Consider the following 11,832-nt stretch of genomic DNA (forward strand, 5'->3'; position numbering starts at 1 on the left):
ATTTGTCTTTATGTGCTGGTGACATGATCTTACATATAGAAAACCCTAAAAACTCTGCCAAAAACTTTTAGAATAATAAACGAATTCAGTAAACTTGCAGATCACAAAGCCAACATACATAAATCAATAATATTTTTAGTACTAATAATAAACTATCTAAAAAGAAAATTAAGATATAATTTTATTTACAAGAGCAAAAAACTTAGGTATAAATGTATTAAAGGAGATAGAAAACCTTTATACTGAAAAATAAAAGGCATCAATAAAAAAATTGAAGAAAACACAAATAAATAGAAAGACATCCCATGTAGAAAGATATCCCATGTAGAAAGATATCCCACATTCATGGATTTGAAGAAATAATACTGTGAAAATTGCCATGCTACCCAAAGCAATCTACAGATTCACCATAATCCCTATCATAATTCAGATGTCATTTTTTTCACAGAGGTAGATTAAATCGTCTTTAAATTTGTATGAAACTGTGGAAGACCTTGAATAGCCAACGATCTTGGAGAGAAACAAGAAAGCTGGAGGCACCAAACTCCCTGATTTAAAAAAAAATTATAAAATAATTGTAATTAAAACAGCATGATACATGATACTGCCATAAAAATAGACCCATTGACCAATGGATTAGAATAGAAAGCCCAGATATAAACCCATGCATTAGTGGCCAATTGATTTTTTTACAAAGATGCTGAGAACACATGATGTGGGAAAAACCCCTTTTTTGTGACAGGTGTTTGAACAACTGGATATCTACATGCAGAAGAATGAAATTTAAATACACAAATATTTATCATTGTGTTACATTCATCTACAGTGTTTAGTACAGTGACATATTGTACAAGTTTGTAGCCTAGGGACAATAGGCTATACCATATAACTGAGGTTTGTTGTAGACTATCCCATCTAGGTTTGTGTAAGTACACTATATGATGTTCTCAAAATCACCTGACACATTTCTCAGAACATATTTGCATCATTAAGCAATACATGACTGTATATTTAAAATGCTCAGCATCATTAATCCACAGAAAAATTTAAATTGAAACCACAATGAGGTATCACTTCACACCTATTAGAATAGCTTTTGTCATTGGTGAGAAAATATGCAGATTCCTCAAAAAAATAAAAATAAATCTGTCTTATGATCCAGTAATTCCACTTCTGAGTATAGATTCAAAGAAACTGAAATCAATGTGTCAAAAGGATAGCTGCAATCCCATGTTAATTATAGCATTATTCATTATAGACAATAAATGGAATCAACCTGTGTGTTCACCTACAGATGAATGGGTAAAGAAAATATGATATCTACACAACAGAATACTATTCAACTTCAACAGAAGGGAAACTTCTGTCATTTGCTACAAAACGGATGAATCTAGAAGGGATTGTGCTAATTGAATTAAGCCAAGCACAAAAAAATAAATACCACGTGATCTCACTTACATTTGGAATCTAAAAGAGCTGAACTACGAAGTAGAGAGTAGAATGGTGGTTGTGAGAGACTGGGAATAGGGTGGGAAAGAGGACATGGTGAGTTGCTGGTTAAAGGGTACAAAGTTTCAGATAGACAATAGGAATAAGTTTTGAGGTCTATTACACAACGAGATAACTATAGTCAATAATAATGTATATTTCAAAATTACCAAGAATTTCAAATGTCTTACCACAGAAAAAATGATAAATAAGTGAGGTGGTAAATAAGTTAATTATCTTGATTTAATCATTCCACATGGTGTACATATATCAGAGCATCACATTATGCCTTATAAGTTTATACAATTATGACTTCTGAATAAAAAATAAAATTAATAATGAAAAGTAAATAAATAAAATATAGAAATGAGATAGCTTAAACTAAGTAGAATAAAGACAATCTAGAGAAAGAGGGACTATTCAAATGTGTACTTACTACTCAGATATGTTGAGTATGATGAAGTATTGACTTAGGAAAACAATGATATCACACCATTCTCTTCTGCCAAGAGTCCCTGAAACATAAAGAAACAAACTTTGTTTTAAAAATTAAGCTTTTATTTATTTATTTATTTATCACCTTGTATTTTAGTTTCTGGATGTACATGTGCAGGTTTGTTACATGGGTAAATTTTGTATCATTGAATTTCAGTGTATGAATAATATTGTCACTCAGGTAGTGAGCACAGTATCCAATAGGTAGTTTTTCAACACTTCCCCTCTCCCACTCTCCCCCTTCTTGTATTTCCCAGTGTCTATTGTTCTCATTTTTATCTCCATATGTACTCAATGTTTATTTAGCTCCTACTTATAAGTGAGAACATGCAGTGTTTGAGTTTCTATTCCTGCATAAATTTGCTTAGGATAATGGCCTCTAGCTGCACCCATGTTGCTGCAAATAACATGATTTTGTTCATTTTTATAGCTGCATAGTATTCCATGGTGTGTCTGTACCATACTTGCTTTATCCAGTCCATAGTCTATGAGCATCTAGGTTGATTCATTGTCTTTGCTGTTGTGAATAGTGCTGCGATGAACATATGAGCTCATGTGTCTTTTGATAGGATAATTTTTTTTTCTGTTGGGTATGTACCCAGTAATGGGACTGTTGGGTTGAATGGTAGCTCTGTTTTAAGTTCTTGGATAAATATCCAGTCTGCTTAACACAGTGGATGGATGAATTTGCATTTTCACCAACAGCGTATAATTAATCCCTTTTCTCTGCAGCCTCACCAGCATCTGTTATTTTTGACTTTTTAATCATCACAATTCTGACTGGTGTGAGATGGTTTCTCATTGAGATTTTGATTTGCATTTCTCTGGGGATTAGTGATGTTGAACACTTTTTCATATATTTGTTGGCTGCATGTATGTCTTCTTTTGAAAAACGTCTTTTTGTGTCCTTTGGCCCATGTTTTAATGGAGATATTTGTTTTTATCTTGTTGAATTGTTTAAATTCCTTATAGATTCTAGATATTATACCTTTATCAGATGCATAGTTTGTGAATATTTTCTCCCATTCTGTAGATTGTCTGTTTATTCCGTTGATAGTTCTTTTGTTATGCAGAGGCTCTTTAATTAGGTTCCACTTGTCAATTTTTGTCTCTGTTGCAATTGCTTTTGGAGATTTAGTCATAAATTTTTCACCAAGGCTGTGTCCAGAATGATATTTTCTAGGTTTTCTTCTAGGATTCTTATAGTGTGTGGTCTCTAAAAACTTCAGTCTCAGACCCAGTGAAGGAGGATAAAATACATAGTGCATGTATAACATACATTACATATACATTAACCTTCTTTAATGCCCCCCACTAGGGTTTTGAGGGAAGGAGAGATGAAATGTGGACTTGTGCACTCACAAAGGCAGAACTTTCTTCCAATTATTAAAGGTCATACATGTGACCCTTTACATCTGTGGGGATCCACCTTTGAAAACCACAACAAAAATCAAAAGGAAATGATTTAATATAAAATATTCAAATTTCTCAGTATGAAGACTTCCACAGAACAGGAAGAAGGAGACAATGAAAATAAATTTTCTTTAAAAATAACATTCCCCTCATTTTATCCCTGATACTCAACACTCAAAAACAAGTCGTATAAAACTAGGAATACAGAAGAGGACCACAGAGGACGTTACATTTCAAAGTCTTAGGACCTACTCTCAAATTCTGTCCTCATCAAGACCCTTGCCTATAGAGATGAGGGCTCCCTGGTCCACTGGAGAAAGTGAGTGGTCTCAGATCTTCGCCCCTGCTTCAGCAAAGATATCCCAAGTCACTCACTGTCAAAATTAATAGAATTGACCTGGACAGAGATTGAGCCTCCCCAGGAGATGCCCTGCTTCTTGGTTTTCTCATACCAGAAGGATTTGCCTTTGGTGAACCTCAAAACCTCTTTGGCTCGTTCCCCCAGTCTCTGGCTGCACCTCAGTTGGCATCAATGGAGTTGTCTGCCACCTGAATTTCCTCCTCCCTGACCCTTAAGAATGTGGATCATGCCCTTTTTTCTTCTTTCTTCCTTTTTGGAAATGTGTTAGCGGTCTGAAGCTTTATTTTCTTGGCTGGAGGAGTCTCTGCCTCTTTGGCAGTCTCAGCTGCTTCCACTTCTTTCCTGAACCCAACTTGGAAACTACCACTGCTGCCTTTTTCTTTTCGTCTTCCTCCTCTTCCTCCTCCTCGCTGTTCTTAGCTGCTTTTCCATTCTGGGCAGTCAGTGCAGAGGTGCCATTGGCCTTGGGGACTTGTGGTCTTGGAGAGTCCTTGCCCTTGGGCTTCGCTTCCTCTTCCTCACTGGAGTCATCAGAGGAAGAATTGCTGCTGCTCTTGACCTTTCCTTTCTTTGTGGACGCTGGCTTGGAAGGGGCTGTCCCTCCTGCTGCCTTCTGCAACTTCTTCTTAACTGGGGATTTAGATGTCTTCTCTTCCTCCTCCTCCTCCTCACTGCTGGAGCTGTCTGAATGAGAGCTGCTGTCCTTACCACCCTCAGGAGCCTGCTTGACAGGCAGATATGGAGCTGCTTTGTCACTTACCTTGGGCTTAAGGGGGGCCACAGTCATCTTTGTCTTCTCCTCCTCACTGGAACTGCTCTCTTTCTCACTGGAGCTGCTGTCAGCCTTTCTCATCAGAGGCTTCTGGCCACTGCTTGCCGGTTGCTTGAGAGTTGCAGCTGGCTCCGCTGCAGGTGACTTGGTAGTGGCAGCTGGCTTATTTGAGGAATTCTTGCTGGTACTGGCTAGCTTGGAAGGAGCTTCATCATCCTCGGAACTGTTGGAATATGAGCTGTCTGAAGAGCTCTCTGCTGCTTTCTTTGCTGGAGGTTGTTTAGTATTTGCTTTAGAGATGACTGACTTAGCAAGTTCATCCTCTTCCTCCAAACTTGAATCAGACTCGTCGCTGCTGTCTTCGCTGCTTTCGGAAGGCTGTTTCTTCTCCACAGCTTTCTTGGGAGCCTGGATTCCCAAGGACTTCTTTGATGGGGGAGCAGGAGGGGGGCACTGAACTTTAGGGACCTGGGGGTTTTTTCTTTCTTTCTTTCTTTCTTTTCCTACTACTCTTCCTCCTCACCGGAGGAGTCTCACTGCCGGAATTTTTGGGTAGGGGTGGCAGCTGCTTTCACTGGGACCTTGATCACAACTTGCTTTTAAGATACAGTCTTCTTGGGGATGGCTGCTTCCATCTCTTCCTTTGAGTCACCACTGCTGCTGCTGCTGCTGCTGCTGCTGCTGTTGCAGCTAGCTGCTTTGCCATTGGCTACTTTAGGTGCTGCTTGAGCTGGAGTACCTGGTGTGGCTGGGACTTTAGCCTGAGCTTTAGCTGCTACAGATGTCTTTGGTTTCTGTTTCTTTGGTGGCTCATCCTCAGAGCTTGAGTCAGAATCAGAATCAGAATCAGAATCAGAGCTCTTAGCCTTCTTAAGAGGAGCTTTGGCTGTCTTGGCTTGGGGCTTAACTCCCTTCTGGACAGACTTTTTCTTTTTGTTGTCCTCCTCATCATCACTGGATGCTTCACTGCTGGTGCTCTCTGATGCTTTGGCGATAGCCTTTCCAGGAGGCTGAGACAAACTTGCTCACAGCCTTCTTACCTGGAGGCCCTTGAGCTTCTTCCTCCTCCTTGCTGCTGTCCTCACTACTGTCACTGGATGAAGCTTTCTTCTTGGCTTTCATAGTCACTGATCTATTTATTTGCCTGGAACTTTTGCTTTGGGGCCTTAGCAGACTTGAGACAGAAGCTATAGACATCCAAGAGGGAAGAGGCATTGGCATCCTGCTGTGTAGCTCCTGTGGGTTTGGCGAATATATTGGCTATCACACAGGAAGTCGAGCACAAGGGGATACAGGTCTGTGGGAACCACAAAAGCCAGTGTCTGCCATCCTCTGGGCAATACATGTGACTACCATTGTCTATTGGTGCTATTTTTAAGTTGCCTACTTAACAATTATTTAGGGCAACACAGCGGGTAATCAAGAGATTGACAGTCTAAAGTGTGGGAGACAAACTATTTGAAGACTAGCAAATAAAAATCTTACAATCTATAAGATATGCTTCTGTCTATGTTTCTACTTGCTTAACTTGTCTATAAACTTATGTCTTTAGATTTCAGCCTTTGGGGGCCATGACAAGACTTAGCTTCAAGCATTGTTTGCCTTGGTCTCTGCATCTAATACATAACTAAAATTGTTTACCTCTTAAATTTTTCACTAAAAATAAAGGCCACTAAGAGTTAACATTGTCATTAATACATGTCATTAAAACTACTAGATACAGGGAAAATTCTATATGCATTGTGCACACAAAACGTACAATGCGTTTTGGGATTTTTATAAAAGTGTTATAAAAAGGCATACGAATGTGGTTTCTCTTAGAGAGAAAGCAATTTTGCCTAGTTTAGAGAGTTTAAGAATTGTAAATTAAACTAATAAGACATAATGGCTAAAATTAAACAGATGCAGAAAGTTGGAAAAGAAAGTAAATTTTGTCCTAAAGTAAAGTGATAGAACAAAACTGAAGGCTTAAGCAATTTGTAGAAGGTTTATGAAAAATTGATCTTGTGACAGGAGTTCTGTGTGTCATCAAGTTGGCTACAATTTAAAGGGGATTATTTAGTTTTCCTATAAACTGAACATTAATGTCAAAATCACACTTACACAGCACCAGAGTCTGTGTGCCCCTGTGTCAGAATAACAAGGTTTTCCTGTAAAATTGATCTGTTCTTCAATAAAAAATAAATAAAAACTTATAAAAGTCTTACGGAAATCTTACCTTATGATCACACTGATTGAGATTAGATATATTTGTTTATAAAATTTTATTAAAATTAACTTCAGTGTTAATAATACACTAATGCAAAGGTAAAATTTAGTTTTCTCTTTTGAAAAAGATTTTCATGTAGTATTAAAAGACAGTGAAATATTTCTTTTTACCTTTTGAGTAAACTGCAGAGAAAGAGGGGAGAGAGAGAGACAGATTAAACTGGCATCAAGCTGTTTTTATTATGTCTTATGGTTTGGAAATTGGAGTCTCCTCTCTATTAAAGAGTAAAGGTTTTTGCTTTTGGAAATCTTTGAATTATCACTTTGGCTAAATGGCTAAATGAGTTACTTTACAGTGACCTATGATCCTATTTTGTGACATCAGATGTTTTAAATCTTTGATATTTGACAAACTTTGCAAAATCATATTCTAAATTCAGCCTTTAGCTTTGGATGTTAGGATCCCTAACATTCAAGAGAGACATATTTCGCTTATGTGTTGTATTAAAATTATACAGGACGCTTTATCAAATATGAAATGATGTTTAACTTTCTTTGAGTTATAGTTTATATAAATGTGCTATTAATGTGTTCCAAATTGTATGAGATTTCTATAATTCTGATGTCTTAATGTTATCAGTAATAATTATGACTATTATTGTAATTGCTGTATTCCAGAGCAATAACCAAATTTCCTTGTTAATTGTGTCTTCAACAACAGCTGTTCTAATATTTTTGTTGTGCACACACAATTGTTGTTTTACTTTGATTTTTCTAAAAAAAATCAGTTTGTGGTCTGCTACAGTCCAAAAGCTTCTTTAGGAAAGTTCATGAAAAGCACTGTGATGCTCTTCAATGCAGGTTTCTGATAATGTTAAAGGGTTTGTGTGTCTCGACTAGAGAGAAAACTTCCAGGACTCTCATTGGAGAGCTGATGTGTTCATGAGGCCTGTTGGCCCAATATCATGTAACACAGGAGTTAATTGCATGGGACTAAACTAGTAAATACCAGAAAGTTTTTAAATAACTTTTTGGTTGGAAACATTGCCGATTCTTTTTGTGTTTCTTTCCAGAGTTAAGAAAACTTTTCCTGTTAAGCTATTTATAGCTGACCACAAATTGAAAAAGTATATATATTCTTGTGAGCAAAAGTTAAAGCATATTTCTTTGTACCTGATTTCTCCAGAATTGGGAAACTATTTGCAAGTTTTCTTATTTTACAACAATATAGTTATTTGCATATATTCAATAAGAATTTGTTTTCCTGGCTGGGCGCGGTGACTCACACCTGGAAATCCCAGCACTTTGGGAGGCCGAGGCAGGTGGATCATGAGGTCAGGAGTTCGAGATCAGCCTGACCAACATGGTGAAACCCTATCTCTACTAAAAGTACAAAAATTAGCCAGGTGTGGTGGCATGCACCTGTAATCCCAGCTACTCAGGAGACTGAGGCAGGAGAATTGCTTGAACCTGGGAGGCAGAGGTTGCAGTGAGCCAAGATCATGCCGCTGCACTCCAGCCTGGGCGACAGAGTGAGACTCTGTCTCAAAAAAAAAAAAAAAAAAAAAAAATCTGTTTTCTTTTGTTAACAGACACAGTTGGAGACACTGGCTACTTTACCAAGGTTTTCTCTGGAATGGCATGTTTTCAGATATGACCAGACTGCTTTGAGGGGTGGAGGTTGACTTTAGAGAGAGACAGTAAAATACCCTTAGAAAGACTGGCCTGATATCTTTTTCTATGTGATTCCTTTACAAGTTTCTGACCTGTTATAAGTAAAAATGTCACTTTTTGACAGAGTCAAGAAACCCAGGCAATTTTGGTAACTTGAGATGGGAGAAATGTCCCCAGTTCGTGGACATCTGCAGGTACAGAAAAATCACTGGCTTGGCTAAGCTGAAGAGGCATTTAACAAGTCTAAACTGAAATTCATTATTTAAGAAATTTCCAGCAAAGCTAAGTTAAAAGAGCCTATATGGCCAATAATTATTCCTGTAGCACTTTATGCAAATCATTGGTCAAGTATAAATCTTCTTAAACTTGTTTTGCAAATAAATTTGTCCCACTATGATTTGTCTTTTGTAGAAATGGGGGACCTAGAGAGAAAAAAATATTGTAAAATTATAGCTAGCTACCCCGCTGGCTAGATAGATATAGATAGATAGATAGATAGATAGATAGATAGATAGATAGACAGACAGACAGACAGAGATATCCAACACTTTTGTGCCTGCCTACTGATGCATGGATTCCTCAAAAAATTCTTTTAAACACCTGATTAAAACTACAGTCCAGAAAAATCTATAAGGTTGCTGCTGAAATTTGAAAATGCTTCTAAGACTAAAAGAAACTAATATGTAGACTGCTCCAGACATACAACAGAGTCAATGTACAACTAAAAGAGTTAAAATAATGATTGCCTAAATAACTGCTTGGATTGAGAAGGTGGTGGTATAGCCTGAATCAGTTTCCAGGATTACTTTCTGTTTGTTGCTATAATATAATTTGACCTTGTTTTTTCCCTTCTTTTTCTTTCTTTTTTTGTCACCATTTTTCTCTGCTGGACACAAGACTTTACAACTTCTTGGTAATGAGCCTTCCTAAATATGTGGGAACTAACTTTCAAGTAATAAATCATCAACAACAAGGGAATTAATGAAACAATAACCAGAGACTCACTTTTTAAGTGATGTTTTCTTCCAAGGATTTTGAAGCATAGGAGGAAATATGAAAGATAATAGAATCTCAGGACCCCAAACTCACTTAGCCAAAGGGAAAGTTAAAAGCTTAGAAACTGAGTCACCTATGGTGATTTCCTTTTGTTCCCAAACAGATATCTGCAATTTTACAACCCTGTATCATAATCTCATTTTCTCTATTTCCTCTTTTCACTTGTTTACTTTATCTTATGTAAAATGCAGATTTACTGAGCAAGAGATAATGCATAATTGACCTTTTCCTCTACTCCCCTTTTTACATATAAAGTGTAGACTTACTGAGGCTAATCAGAGTTTCATAAGAATGCAACTATCTGTCTCCCTGCTCACCCTTCATCTCCTTTTTTCTGCTCCTGCATGCCTTTTCCTCTTTAAAAACAGAAGTGGCCAATATCCCTTTTAGGAAAAGTATGGGTCAAAAACGCTCCTGCAACTTGAATTATTTCCCATGCGCACTCTCAATCTTGGTTAAATAAACCCCTATTGATTGAGACCCGCCTCGGTCACTTTTTATTCACACCTCTGACAATAGGAAACACTAAATACAGCTTAACCTCTAGTCAGATATAACATAAGGCTTCACTTTTAAGGTCTATTTACTTCAGCTCCCTTTACACAGTACACCACATCTGGTTTGCAACACAAAGTTACAAAGCACACTAAGGGAGAAAAAAACGCAGCTTGAAAGACAAGCCTCAGAACTAGACTCATATAATGATAGCAATGTTGGAATTAGTATACTAAAAATTTTAAATGACTATAATTAATACAATAAAGACTGTAATGAAAAATGTTTGAAAATGTGCAGAAACAAATTGTAACTTAGCAGAAAAGTGAAAACTCTATAATTGAAAAGAAAATAGAAATTTTTAAAAAGTAAATAACAGAAATAAAAATGCATTTGATAGATTCAGCAACAGACTGGAGACAACAACACAACAAAAAGAATTACTAAGCTTGAAGAACTCAATAGAAATTTCTCACACTAAACAACAAAGAGGAAAAAAATAAGAAAAAAATAGAATGGAGTATCTAAAAACTGTAGGAAAATTAAAAAATTGTAACATATGAATAGTGGAAAGATTGAGAGAGAAGAAAGAGATGAAGAAACGGAAAATATATATATATTTGAAGCCAGAATGACTTTCCCAAAATTAATAACAAGTATATCAAATCTAAGTAACAAACAGATCAAGTAAGCTCAGAAAACACCAATCAAATTAAAGACCAAAACCTTTAAGCCTACCTGTATTATATTCAAATTAAATCATATAAACAGAAAATTTCAAAAAAGCTACAGGCGGAAAACAACTTATTATTAAAGGAGCAAAAATAATAATTTCATACATAATTTTCAGAAATCATGCAAGGTCTCTACAGTGGGCTGTCCGGTCCTCTTCTGCAGGGTTGGTGGGACACCGCTGAGCAGATCTGGGGGCCCTGGCTTGTCCACGAATATCCCAATGATGAGTGCAGGCACCAGTGTTAATAGGGGTGGCTGGGAGGAGCCCCTGGTGAAGTGTGTTGAGGTCTCTGCAGGGAGGTGAGGGGGCTGTACTGGCTCTTTCTCCTAAATAAGCAGAAATGTGATTTGTTTCCTTATCACACCCCTGTTTCAGGGCTCATGACTCCTAGTTCAGATGCACACTCTAGTCTATCTCCAGACTGCAATGTGGTTGACAGCCACGGGGGAACACTTGTTTTGCAACTCTCCGTGGGAGCAGTTTCAGGTCATAACCTTGTCACTCAACCTGATACAGACAGCTTTAAGGCTCATCTGTTCTCTGACGTGGCAGTACTGCTGCTTCCTGTAAACAGGAGACACCACCTTTGGGCTTGTGCATGTACGTATTTGTTGTGGTGGTGCCACTTTGGGGCCCATGTCAGTGGGTGTTGGTCATGGTGTTGTCAGCTGGTTGGATCGGCCTGAGCTTAGGCCCTGGGGGAAGTGGTCAGGTGCCAGAAAAGTTGGAACAGGGTATGTAGTTCCCCAGCTCCCAAGCCCCTAGATGGCCTACTGGACAGCATGTGTGACTCCTAAGGGGCAGGACCGGAGTCAGGGTAGCCCAGAATTCAGGTGCTGGCTGTGATGGAGTGGGCTGGTCCCTAGGTCACCAGGCAAACTCTTAGGCAGGGTAGGTAGAATGCTTCAGTGGCGAGAGCCTGAGGGAACATTACAGGCGTGTCAGAGTTGGGTTTTCATAAGGGCTCTGGGCCATAGGTGAACTGTTCAATGGGGACAAGAGAGCTGTGCTGTGAGCCTTTCACTGGAGAGGGCAGGACCCCTCAGCTGGGGCAACGGAGACTGGCAGCTGTTGGGCACATGGCACACTTGCACTTCCCTCCCACCCAAATAATGCTGAACTTCACAGCTGCAG

At 38.2% G+C, this 11,832-nt stretch overlaps 1 pseudogene; it reads right to left on the reverse strand.

Moving 5' to 3' along the window:
- Positions 1-3,763: 3,763 nt before the first annotated feature.
- On the reverse strand, positions 3,764-11,336 carry LOC101138495 (nucleolar and coiled-body phosphoprotein 1-like; annotated as a pseudogene).
- Positions 11,337-11,832: the final 496 nt, after the last annotated feature.

This window comes from Gorilla gorilla, chromosome X (assembly GCF_029281585.2).
Source record: "Gorilla gorilla gorilla isolate KB3781 chromosome X, NHGRI_mGorGor1-v2.1_pri, whole genome shotgun sequence".
In the NCBI taxonomy this organism is placed as follows: domain Eukaryota; kingdom Metazoa; phylum Chordata; class Mammalia; order Primates; family Hominidae; genus Gorilla; species Gorilla gorilla.